Source organism: Spinacia oleracea, chromosome 2 (genome assembly GCF_020520425.1).
Source record: "Spinacia oleracea cultivar Varoflay chromosome 2, BTI_SOV_V1, whole genome shotgun sequence".
NCBI classification, from domain to species: Eukaryota; Viridiplantae; Streptophyta; class Magnoliopsida; order Caryophyllales; family Amaranthaceae; genus Spinacia; species Spinacia oleracea.
Window position 1 is genome coordinate 9,587,092 of NC_079488.1, and position 12,672 is coordinate 9,599,763.

The following is a 12,672-nucleotide window of genomic DNA, read 5'->3' on the forward strand; positions in this document are numbered from 1 at the left end:
GGGTTTTGTCAGTTTTTCTCATTGTTGTGAAAAACTGAATGGCGACTCCTATATTACTAGTCAATTGGGTGTAAAACTCACAGGAAATCCAATTACACTTGATTGAATAAAAAGAATCGTCACACCCACGAGGGACGAGGTCACGCATTAGCCTCGTGCTTTTTCGACCCCCTCACACAAGGCAGCAGATTAAAATAATAATAAACTTCACTTATTCTACCGTTTCAAATAATATGTTTCCACCTCATAACGTACTTGTTTAAAATCGGCATTCTAAGAAACCATTTTCTAGGCTAAGAACTACGCAAGACCTGATTCCAAATTAAATCTATTTAAGGCGGATACGTAGGCAATCCATGATTCGGTCCAACCCATTTGCAAAAATGTTAAAGCCTATAGAATAACAAGAATAAAAAATAGAGTCCTTTATTGAAATTTAATTACTTGCAATCCAAGTCGAAAGAAAATTTTAAGTCAAAGGAAGAATCCAAGTCATCAAGATGCCAAAATGAGCACACATCGAAAAATAATAAGGGCACGTACCCTTGCCAGAAGGAGCACTCACACTCCTAGGCACTTAGCCAAGACTCAAAAAAATCGCTTTGCCTCAATTGAATGGGGGCTAGCGCAAGCGTCCATGACCTTTAAAGTACTCGACTTGACCCTCCCTAAAGCGAACTAACTCACTTAAAGACCTTCTTTCACCACTAGACACAGTCATTATCGCCAACAAGTAGTAAAGGTAGTAAGCTAGCAATAAAGAGGATTGTTCTACGGCATCACCCCATCGTTCCTTCGAACTCAGGGCACCCGTTCATGGTAATTCATATGCTTGCTAATCCCCTTTGGAAAAAAAAATCAGACATTGTCAATAGGACTTGGCACTTAACCAAGGCTCACCCTACTCAATCATATGACACGGGCATCTAAAATCGAAATCTGAAAGCATCATTAATGAGAAGAAATAATAGCAACTGGGGGCTAAAAGTTGAAATGAAAGAACTAGGGAAAGAACTAAGTATACCTTGACCTTTTGTACAGACATACACCAAGTAAATCTAAGTCAATTTGAAAGCGGTTTATATTGCTCCAATTCTGGAAATGATGGCCCTAAAAACGTAAAGCATGTGCCACACGGGCACAAGTAATATCTTGACGCCTGCACCCTGGCTTCCAACAAATCCTTAGACAGCATTCCAAAAATCGTAACAGTATTTTGATTCACTCATGTAATCCTGTACGAACCCTTCTATAAGTCAACTTACTTAGGACACCTCGGATTGTACACAGTAGGACTCGGATTTTAAATAATTTTAAAATGATTTTCAAAGACTTCTTCGAACATAATAAAGTGTCGTTGGTTTAAGCTAAGTATGCATTTATCTCGATGTTGCAAGTGAGTCAAAAAGATTTCTAAATATGATTATGGGTAAAGAAAGGCACCTAGCTTTTGGTCAAGGCACACTTCAACATGTGACTACCTTGACCATGGCAATGTCGCACAATACGACATTTACAAGAGAAGTAGCAAATCACTACCCGAACATACCTCGCACTAAACGAGTCTGGTTCAAACTATTCATGATCCATGTCACCATGAATGCATAAAAACGTATGCCAAGCATTATAGCACCAAGCCAATCCCGTAGCTACAATTGGGGGCTTGAGAAAAACACTCTAAAACTGCTCGAAATGACGATTTTATCGCAAATTCTCGACGCTAATGCTATACACACGTCATAGGGGCACAATCCTAAGCTTTAATCGTGTAAAACGAACCTTAGAATGGCTACAACCCCTCCCAAATTCTAAAGCACTACTTAAAATATATAAAGTCAATTGGGTGAAAAACTGAATGACGACTCCTATATTACTAGTCAATTGGGTGTAAACTCACAGGAAATCCAATTATACTTGATTTGACGAAAAGAAACGTCACACCCACGAGGGACGAGGTCACGCATTAGCCTCGTGCTTTTTCGACCCCCTCACAGTAAAGACATCACAACTGTCAATAGGGGAAGAAACCAGCTTCACTAAACAAGCCTGGAGGGGCTGATCAGAAGTGGATTCTTCATTGAAAATCCAGTAAGCTGAGCGTAGAAGTAGGCCTTCTTAGTTTAGACGTAGTGAAGGCCTTGTAGTAGCTTACTCTGTCCCTGTGATTCATGCTAATAAGACTGATTATAGCAACATCCCTTCTACAACCACATCTGTTTCTATCTTTGGTGGTGGTGCATATGGTTTTGGGTACGACTTCTTTTGCGTTTCATAAGCATTCGCGCTTGCAGAGGGAACGCCAAACCTAGGAGCAGAACTGATAACAGGAACAAATTCATCTGTTTGTTTTTTTTCAGGGTTTTGAGAAAATTGGGTTACGTTTTTGTTTTAGGAGTAAAGGGAATAATGGAGGGTATTTATAGGTAATGGCATATGTTGATGATCTGAATAATGGTTCAACGTATGTGGGTGTTACTAATTACAGTTCAGTGTTTAATGTGATTTTAAATTCAGAAAATTGACTTCAGACATGCAGGCAACTACTGCAGCCTGCAGGAGGAAGGAAAAGGTCAACAAAAGTACATATGAATAATGATATTATATTACAATAAACACTGAACCTTGACCGTCCTTTACTTGTAGTTGATGTAACTTGTTTTGTTATTAGCTTACTGGCTAAATGTGTTGTATACATAAGTTTCATGCTTCTATATTTATATGCAGGCGTTTCATGCCCCGATTGACTGGGTTTCTTGTCGCTCAACTTCTATGGTTTCGTTTATTAGTCTTTGAGTTTGCCTCCCTGTATTTTTGGTTAATATTCGTGTGGCTCTTTTAAATTAGTTTCATTTACTTTTCTAGTTATTTATCTACTTTTAAATTAGTTCCATTTACTTTTAAAACTGAAAAAAGTAAATAGAAATGATCCAAAGTAAACAAAATATGGCCAGGTTCTGAAAAACGTATTTCCATTTACTTTTAAATTAGTTCCATTTACTTTTCAGAGTTCATTATCTACTTTTTTCAAAGGTATGCTTGGCACAAAATGTCAGACCTATACAACCAAAGTAGATTGAAAAGAGAATTGTCAAAAGTAGATAATGGAACTAATTTGAAATCTTCACACTGCTCGCAAGAAGAGCAGGGTTTTGTGGTACAAGCAGCAGAGAACAAAGGGCCTGACCTAGCTCCGTGGTATCCTTCAGTCCTTGGTCTGTTGGAGTCACTGCTTACAGCACAGACAAAAGTTACCCTGCTACTCTCTTTCTCGGAAATGGTAAAAAGATTGCAGGAGTTGGGGCAAGTCTGAATCCTTTATAAACATGTATTTACTGTCATTGAAGACATACATGTAAATTTTCTGTTTTATATGAGACATTTCTCAAATGCAGGGCCAACCTTTGGAAATGGGATACTGAAATATAAGTTGTTGCAGTCTGTGCAGGTGATCTTCAGGTTTGGCTAGCAGTTACTCCGAAAGTAAACTAAAACTCTGGAAAAGTAAATAGAATCTCTCTAAAAGTAAACTAAATAACAATGAAACATCAATAATAATTTTCTCTTAAATGTTATGTGAAAACCTATTAGCTCAAATGGTAGAGCACTATGCATATGGGATGTAGATTCGATTCTTACATAGGTTGTCAAAGTGAATAAAAAAAATTCCTCAAAAGTAATACTCCTAAGTAAATAAAATCAACCCAAAAGTAAATCAAAATAAATAAAAAGTAAATAAAAATAAATAAAAGGTAACTCAAACTAAATAAAAAGTAGATAAATAACTTTAAAAAGTGAATCATAATAAATCAAAAGTAAATCAAAATATTTTTGAAGTACATGTGCAATTAGTATACATTAAACTTAAAAAATAAAAGAGTTACAAAACTTATTCAAAAGGAAAACATGGAATACAAAAGTAAAGAAAATGATATACGAAGTATAAGTAAATGGAATTGCTTCAAAAGTAGATTGAATTGTTCTAAAAGTAAATTGAAATTGTTTTCCACTTTCATTTTCACCGATTTGATTCAAGGGTAAAGAATGTTTATCTCTTTTCTAGGTTCGGCATAATTTTCCTTTTGTTCAATTCGGAAGTAAATAAAAAATCCAACACTTACATAGATAACCTACGTGGGATTCGAACCCACATTTTTGCGCATTTGCACAATGCTCTATCCATTGAGCTAGTAGGCTAGTGTTTTTAAATAGAATAAATGAAAGTAAATAAAATACCAAAAGAAGTAAATCAAAATAGTTAAAAAGTAGAGGCTTCGATTGTAAAAGTGTGAACAGGCACCAGATTTCGTCGACAAGAAGTTGATGCAAATCTGCAAAACCGAGTTAGAAGTTGGTGTGAATCAATTTTCTGTTGGAGCTCATCAAGCTGATGAGCTCAGCGTAGGAGAGAATGTAGTACCAGCTGACTTTCATAGGAGTTTCAACTGTTCCTCTGTTTTACATGTCTACTTCCAAGGCAGATGAATGAGTTGGGTGAGAATCTGTTCTGATTCACGAGTGACAACTGCATTTGCTAATGTGCACATCCCACTCTGGTCCTGGATGGCAGAGTTCTTTACAAGCACCAGCAAATTTGATGGCGTATAGTGCATGCTCATCCAAGGGTTTCATTTTACTAGACATCCACAGAACTAATACCCACAAGTTATCCAGAATAAACTGTAGCACATCTATTTAACCTGATAATAAGTCTTAACTAAATTACGATAACTCGGAACAAACATTCAGCTAGCAAATGCATCAGCATTCCATACATATTACAGTAGTTTGAAGTTGAAGAATTGAGTGTAGGAAACTTTACTCATATCAAGTTTCAGGGGGTTCCAGTCTTCCAATTTCAGGACAAAGAAAATTATGAATTGAACCATGCTGAAGGTGGCCACAATATGTCAGAATATCCAGGAAAAGCTGATATAGGTCCAGCATTCCCATCCTCAAAGTGGAATACGGTAACTCCCCAATTCCTTGCTAGCTCCACTGAATGATGATCCAATTTTAAGAGTAGCACCATGATCAAATGCAGGCAATACGTCAAGCTAAGGAGAAGAAAACTCTCCCTGCAGTTTAACCATAATAGGCTTGAGAAAACACCGCTCAAGAAAATCTATGAAGCTCTCATTTTCGGAGCAGGGAAAAGGAGACTATTCTCAAAATTAATGTTTCTCCTATTCCATAGGTGCCACAAGGCAACTAAACTCTATTTTCAGGGGAAAATCATGGCTCGAAGTAAAAGAAAATCAATCATCCCAATACAAACACACAAAGGAGGAAGAATTAAAAAATTTGGGCTACTCATGGAAGGTGAAAATATAGATATAGCAGTACATAATTTGTCGTTCATTTATTTTTGAAGTAGATAAAAAAATCTCAGAAAAGTAAACAATACAATCTATGAAAGTAAACAATCATAAAATAGGAGAACGTACAAATAACAAGCCAAACTCTATTCTTCTCATCTCAACCTTGTAAAACTGAAGTAACAACATAAACTACTTCATATTACTTGATCATTCAAATTTTTTACCAAAAAACTTTTGTAAATAAAAAACAAAGTATGTAAAAAAAACAAGAAAAAATTGATTAAACCCCTAAAAACTAGAATGCTACAAAATCAGCATTTGAAAACCCCAAATTTAGATTTTATAATCACAACGTAACAAATTCGGAAATTTAAAAGTATAAATTAATTCCAGTACAAATACTTGTTCAATTAAACATTAATTCAACCAAAACAAAACTGAAACCCAAAAAAATCGACAAAATTTCGATACAAATCAGAACATAAATCTAAAAAATCGGACAAATTAATACCTGAATTTCAATTAATACCTGCGCAACTTGAGAGAGATGAACTTGCAAGAAGGTTAAGCAATTGCAAGAACAACGAAAATTGAAGACATTGAAGAAGATGAAGTCGGTCGAGAGGATTTGCAGGAAGAGAGAGAAAACGAGAAGAAGAGATAGAAAGAAAGAAAACTGGAAATCGAGAAAGGGGGATGTCATTCAAATCGATGAAATTACCAATCTACCCTTATTTTTTGATTTGGTCGGGCGAGATAATGGTCGTTGGATTGAATTGATCAAGGGCTGAGATTAGTTCTCAGTTCTCATCTTAAGGGGTGGTTCTCACCAGATCCCGATTCTATTTTACAATATTTCTTCTATAATATATATATATATATATATATATATACACATATATATATGTATATATATATACACATATATATATATATATATATATATATATATATATATATATATATATATATATATAATGAGAAGAATGAGAAGAAATTATGGTCACTCGATCTACTATACCTGACGGAGCAAAATTATTTGCGTTGTTTGTTAAAAAGTCTACTGTGCGAGTAAATTTGGAACATTTTTATAAACTTCCACGTGTATTTCTATAACCCTCATTGTGTTATGAATGGTTTGATCTCTCTTTGCCTTTTCTCTCCCCCTGTTAAAAGCTTTCATATTTATTTTTCTGTCCCCTCTCCTCTCCTCCTCCTAACCAGCCACCGGACCACCGCAACCACCACCATAATTCGCCAAAATCAAAACTTCCGTTTTTGTTCATTTAGAGTGAAAGATGGAAGAGAAAAATTATCCATGGAAAGTGAAAGATGGAGGAGAGAAATTATCCATGGAAAGTGAAAGCTGGAGGAGAGAGAAAGATCGAGGTGGATCGTGAATCACAATTATATGATAATTTGCGCATTTGATAAATTTGTTTTCTCATTTGATAATTGATTTGCGCATTTGATGAATTTTTTTGCTCATTTGATAATTGATTTGCTCATTTGAATAAAATGAGCAAATTCTTTTGCTCATTTGAACAAAATGAGCAAATTGTTTTGCTCATTACACAAAATAATCTAATTTTCAAAATCTCTCTTTACTTTCTCTGCTCTCATTCGTCCCAGACCACATATTAAGGAAATTATATAAATTTTGCAGCTCCAACAACAACAAAACTCCCAATTTGATGTGGACAATTCCCACCAACGAATTAAGAATGACTTTTACTTTTCTGTCTCCTCCTATACCCTATCTTGATTCCCCCGTCCCCAATTTCATAATTTCATCTATCATGTAATCTTATTTAATCAACATAATCGCATGGAAAAAAAATTAGCAGCTGACTTTAGTCTATCATTTCCATGGAAATAAGAAGAAGAAAGCAGAGAAGGTGATAGAACATGAGGTCATGAATTTTTTTTATTTTTTTTGGGTTGGTTTTTATGCTACTGTTTTCAACTTTTTTACTCCTTTTTTCGATGCAGTGTTGGAGGAGGTTGGTTTGCTTTGTGTATGTAGGAAGTGACAGTTGAAGGAGAGAGAAAGCCAAGAGTGGGGTTGACCCGTTGAATGTAGTGGCTTTTGTTTTATTTTGAATAATTGTCACTCGTACACACGAGATTGTAGTCGTTAGATCAATTCAATTGCACGATTAAGATCGCTTCTCATTTTTCTCATTATAAGGATTTTCTCATTGGAGGGGGACCCGTAAATATATATATATATTTACACTCAAATGAGGAGGGAGCTTAAAATGAGAAGAATGAGAAGGAATCTGAACCATCTAAATCAACGGCCAAGATTAATCCGAGATTTCTTTATTTCTTTTCTGGTTTTCGATCAATTCCTCTCTAACTCCCAACTTACAGTAAACTCAATGGTTCTCTCTCCTCTTAATTATTCAACCATGAAATACTCTCAACCTCTTCGTTTTTCTCTCTCCTCCGCTCGGCCCAGCCAACCACCACATCACCACCACCACCGTCAATTCGTCTAACTTACAAACTTCCATTGAGCTCCTAGCCACTTTCTCTCTCCTCCTAACACAATAAACATTGGAAGTTGGAAGCAAACAACCAGCAACCGTGCCACCATTACCGCACAACCAGTCACCATGGGTGTTCTTCTCTCTCCTCTCCACGGCCTAACCCGGCACCGCACCACCATCACTATCTACGCCCAATTTCAACCAAGTTTTTTCTCTCTCCTCTGATCTGGTTGTGCGCCACCATTGGTGGTCTTCCATCGTGATATTGTTGCCCTTCAATGTAGTTTCTTCCCCTGAGGTTATATATTGTGCGTTGTTGCTTTGTTGATGTTGCCTATGTCTACTCTATTGAGCTTAATTTATCTCTCTAATTTTGATTTAAATTCCAAATCATATTATAAGCTCAAAATCATTTAAATTTATATTTTTCCACTTTAAATTGGGTTTAAAAAAAGCTTTTTCATTCATATTAGATAAAGGATTTATCAATGGGTTATATACTGTCATATACTCATATAGTTAATTTTAATTGAGTGATACAGTCATTCCTACTTATGTTGTTATTGAAGGAAGAAGAGGAGTAGAGGCGATTTAAGTTGCTCATTTAGCGCATATGAGCATAACAAATTTGCTCATTTGTGTAAATGAGTAAAAAAATTTACTCATTTGTGTAAATGAGTAAAAAAAATTACTCATTTTGTGTAAATGAGCAAATTGGTTTTGCTCATCTGTATAAATTGTAGAAACAACTATGGAAAGTTGTAGAAAGCATCAGAGCAATATATTCAGGTATCGTTGGGTTATCTTCCCAAGACTTGAGGTAAACATGGGAAAGACATTGTTATTGTTGGGAGAGAGAAACCAATGATGTCTTGGCCTAGTGGTTAAGACTGATGGCCTGTGTACGATAGGTCTCAGGTTCGAATTCCTCCGCCCCATTTGTAATTTATATTGCCCTTGTGGCTCATTCGCACCAAAAAAAAAAGAAAAAAAATTGTTGGGAGAGAGAAAGATCAGGGGAAGAAAATCAAGGAACTTTTATTTCTTATTTATTTCATTTTTTCACTTGGTTTATTTTGTAATTCGCCCACCCTACTTATGAGTTTGTCTCAACAAAATTCATTGTTAATGCTAGAGACATTAATCGGCATTGTGCAACTTATGAATGTAATCATTCTTGGTAATGCTCTGTTTTGTGTTTACCTGCTCTTTTGCGCCAGTCAGGTCTAGTGATGTGGCTTTATTTTAATTTGTCAACTTTCCGCTAGTTTTATTTTAATTTGTTAATAATCTACTGCTGTAGCACGCGAAAGATTAGTCGTTGGATCAGTTTAATTGCACGGTTGAGATTCCTTCTCATTCTTCTCATTTTAAAGATCATCTCATTGGAGGGGGACTATATATATATATATATATATATATATATATAAATCTATAGGGCAAGGATCCGGTGAGAAGTACACTTATCGTGAGAAGGTGAGAAATAATCTCAACCGTAGAAACGAGTTAATCCAACGATGCATAATTTTGTAGGATCCCGCGATTACATTTGGTATCAGAGCTGGAAAAGTGATTACATTGAAGACCGAAGACCCAACACCTGAAAGGTTACAAGATTTGAAGAAAATATGGAAGAGAAAAGAGGTAAGTTTTAAATTTAAAATTTCTTAAAGAAGATAACAAAGATGGAGAAATTAAACTAGAAGAAATAAATTTATGGAGGAAAATGGAGAAAATAAAATATCTAGAATTATCCTAAGAAAAATCTAGATAGATGAGGAGAGTAGAAGAATCTAGAAACCTGAATACAACCACTATAAATATGTTGTACTTGCATAAGTTTAGATGTGAGCCAATCATGAGAGCTCCACAAAATATGAGGGGTAAAACAAGGGTTCTACCAAAGAGATAAGTGAGAGACATGAGCTCTCGCCAATATTGTTGTACATTTCTTATCAATATAATCAATGATAAAAATACAAATTTGTTATTTTATTCGGATCCATCAAAACTTCCGCGCGCGTCCTCAAATTTCTATCATCTCGCTCCAATGTACATGAAATGGGGGTATGATTGAACTGTTGTCATATCTACTTGAAGATAATTATTGAATGCTCTTTATTTTAGTAAGTAGTGTGGATGTTATTTAGTGAAATTAAGCAGACCAAATAGGCTTTGTTTTTACCAAACAGACTTGATTCAGAGAGGGCTCTCGGGTCTGGTCTTGAATTTATCTTACAAATTTTGCACAATTAATGTACTTAAATGACTTAAAAAGCTTACTCTTTTTGCACAATTAATGTATTTTACACAACAGTAACTGTTGATACCATCTTTCAGGTAACTCAGTCTGGAGCCAAAGCTGATGATGCAGATGAAATCGGATAACACCTCACCGGTACACTTAGACTTTGATTACTGGTGATTGGTGAATACAAAGAACACAGCAGCTGGTGAATGTAAAGATTGCACTTAGAATGGTTAATAGATTTGTTTTTTTAGGTTAAAAATATATACTTCATGGATTTCTGTTAGCCATATTCGTGCAGGTGCTAGTTTTAATGTTACACACATAATATTGGATATGTAAATGTAGTAATGCAGGTGCTAGTTTTAATGTTACACACAGAATAGAAGTATTGGATATATAAATGTAGTCAACGTTAAACACAGAATAGCCAATTGCTAACTGCTGTACCCGGGTACAGCCAGCTCTGGCTGTACCCAAAACGACGCGCTCATATTGTTTGTTCATTCTTGTCGACTGTTTGTTCTTTTTTATTGTACTGTTTGTTCATTCTTATTGTATTGTTTGTTCTTTCTTGTTGTACTGTTTGTTCTTTCTTGTTGTACTGTTTGTTCTTTCTTGTTGTATTGTTTGTTCTTTCATGTTGTTTTTTAAATTCATCATCAAATTTTCATAATTGTTGTATTTTTTGTTCTTTTTTCTGGAATTTTATGTTCTTTTTATATTGTTTGTTCTTTCTTGTTTATTTGTTTGTTTATAATAATCATATGGTTAATGTTCATAATTAAACTCTTCATTAATCTTTTATTCTTTCTTTTTGTATTGTTTGTTCTTTCTTGTTGTACTATTTGTTCTTTCTTGTTGTTTTTTAAATTCATTCATCAAACTTATTGTTGTATTGTTTGTTCTTTCATGTTGGCTTTAAAATTCATCATAAAATTGTTCATAATTGTTATATTGTTTGTTCTTTTTTCTGGTACTTTATGTTCTTTTTTATATTGTTTGTTCTTTTTTGTTGAATTATTTGTTCTTTCTTGTTTATTTGTTTGTTCATGATAATTATCTGCTTTATTGTTTGTTTTTTCTTGTTGTATTGTTTGTTCTTTCATGTTGGCTTTAAAATTCATCATAAAATTGTTCATAATTGTTGTATTGTTTGTTCTTTTTCTGGAATTTTATGTTCTTTTTTATATTGTTTGTTCTTTTTTGTTGAATTATTTGTTCTTTTTTGTTTATTTGTTTGTTCACAATAAATATATGGTTAATGTTCATAATGAAATTGTTCACTTCATTGGTCTTTTATGTTTTTACAAGCGCCTATATTGTTTATTTCCAAATAAATCAATAAATGTACATTTTCAAAATAGTAAAAGTTCATTCCAAATAAATAAATAAATGTTCATTTCCGAAATAGTAAATGTTCATTTTTGTAGTTTATTTCCAAATAAATAAATAAATATTTATTTCTAAAATAGTAAATGTTCATTCCAAATAAATGAATAAATGTTCATTTCTGAAATAGTAAATGTTCATTTTTGTACTAGTATTTGTTCTTTCTTGTTGTATTGTTTGTTCTTTCATGTTGGCTTTAAAATTCATCATAAAATTGTTCATAATTGTTGTATTGTTTGTTCTTTTTTCTGGAATTTTTTGTTCTTTTTTATATTGTTTGTTCTTTTTTGTTGAATTATTTGTTCTTTCTTGTTTATTTGTTTGTTCACAACAAATATATGGTTAATGTTCATAATGAAATTGTTCACTTCATTGGTCTTTTATGTTTATACAAGCGCCTATATTGTTTATTTCCAAATAAATAAATAAATGTTCATTTCCAAAATAATAAATGTTCATTCAAAATAAATAAATAAATGTTCATTTCCGAAATAGTAAATGTTCATTTTTGTAGTTTATTTCCAAATAAATAAATAAATGTTCATTTCCAAAATAGTAAATGTTCATTTCAAATAAATAAATAAATGTTCATTTCTGAAATAGTAAATGTTCATTTTTGTACCAGTATATTAATGTTCATTTTAAACAACATAAAACGACATCGTTTTGGATGGGGGTACAGCCAGCTTTGGCTGTACCCGGGTATAGCCAAAAATTTGCGTTGAATAGGAGTATTGGATATATAAATGTAGTCGTGCAAGTGCTATCTCTAATCATGTTACACGCATAATTGGTTTACTATATACGATGATTTCCTTGAACTCCCTTTAAATTAATTGATTTGATTTGTTTATACTTTTGATATACGGAGTATATACAATTTTGTACTCTGTTTCACATTATTTGCAACAATTTGACATAAAGTGTGAGTAGAAAATGACTAATTGTTGTAAATAATTTGAAATGGAGATAATATTTACTATACTTGATAACTGATTATGATTTTTAAATGAAAATATAGTTACGTGGAATCATGTTAGTTTCCCTTAGTGAATATTTTTAATATTACTTCGTAATTTTTTTAAAAAAAATTATATATATATATCTATATATCTATATAATATATTGAAAGAGAGGAAATCAATGTGGTGATGACAAATGTCACTCATTGATTGGCCTCTCTTTTAATATTAATTAATTAATATATAATTATTTTTGT

The 12,672-nt window shown here is 33.4% G+C and overlaps 1 long non-coding RNA gene across 2 annotated transcripts; it reads left to right on the forward strand.

The window, feature by feature from the left end:
* Window positions 1-7,670: 7,670 nt before the first annotated feature.
* Window positions 7,671-10,488, forward strand: LOC110803515 (uncharacterized). Of its 2 annotated transcripts, XR_008927467.1 has the most exons (3): window positions 7,671-9,457; window positions 10,154-10,362; window positions 10,418-10,488. It is a non-coding gene; the product is annotated as an uncharacterized lncRNA (long non-coding RNA). The 2 variants fall into 2 exon arrangements; XR_008927466.1 differs by having other exon boundaries at window positions 10,154-10,488.
* The last annotated feature ends 2,184 nt before the right edge of the window (window positions 10,489-12,672 follow it).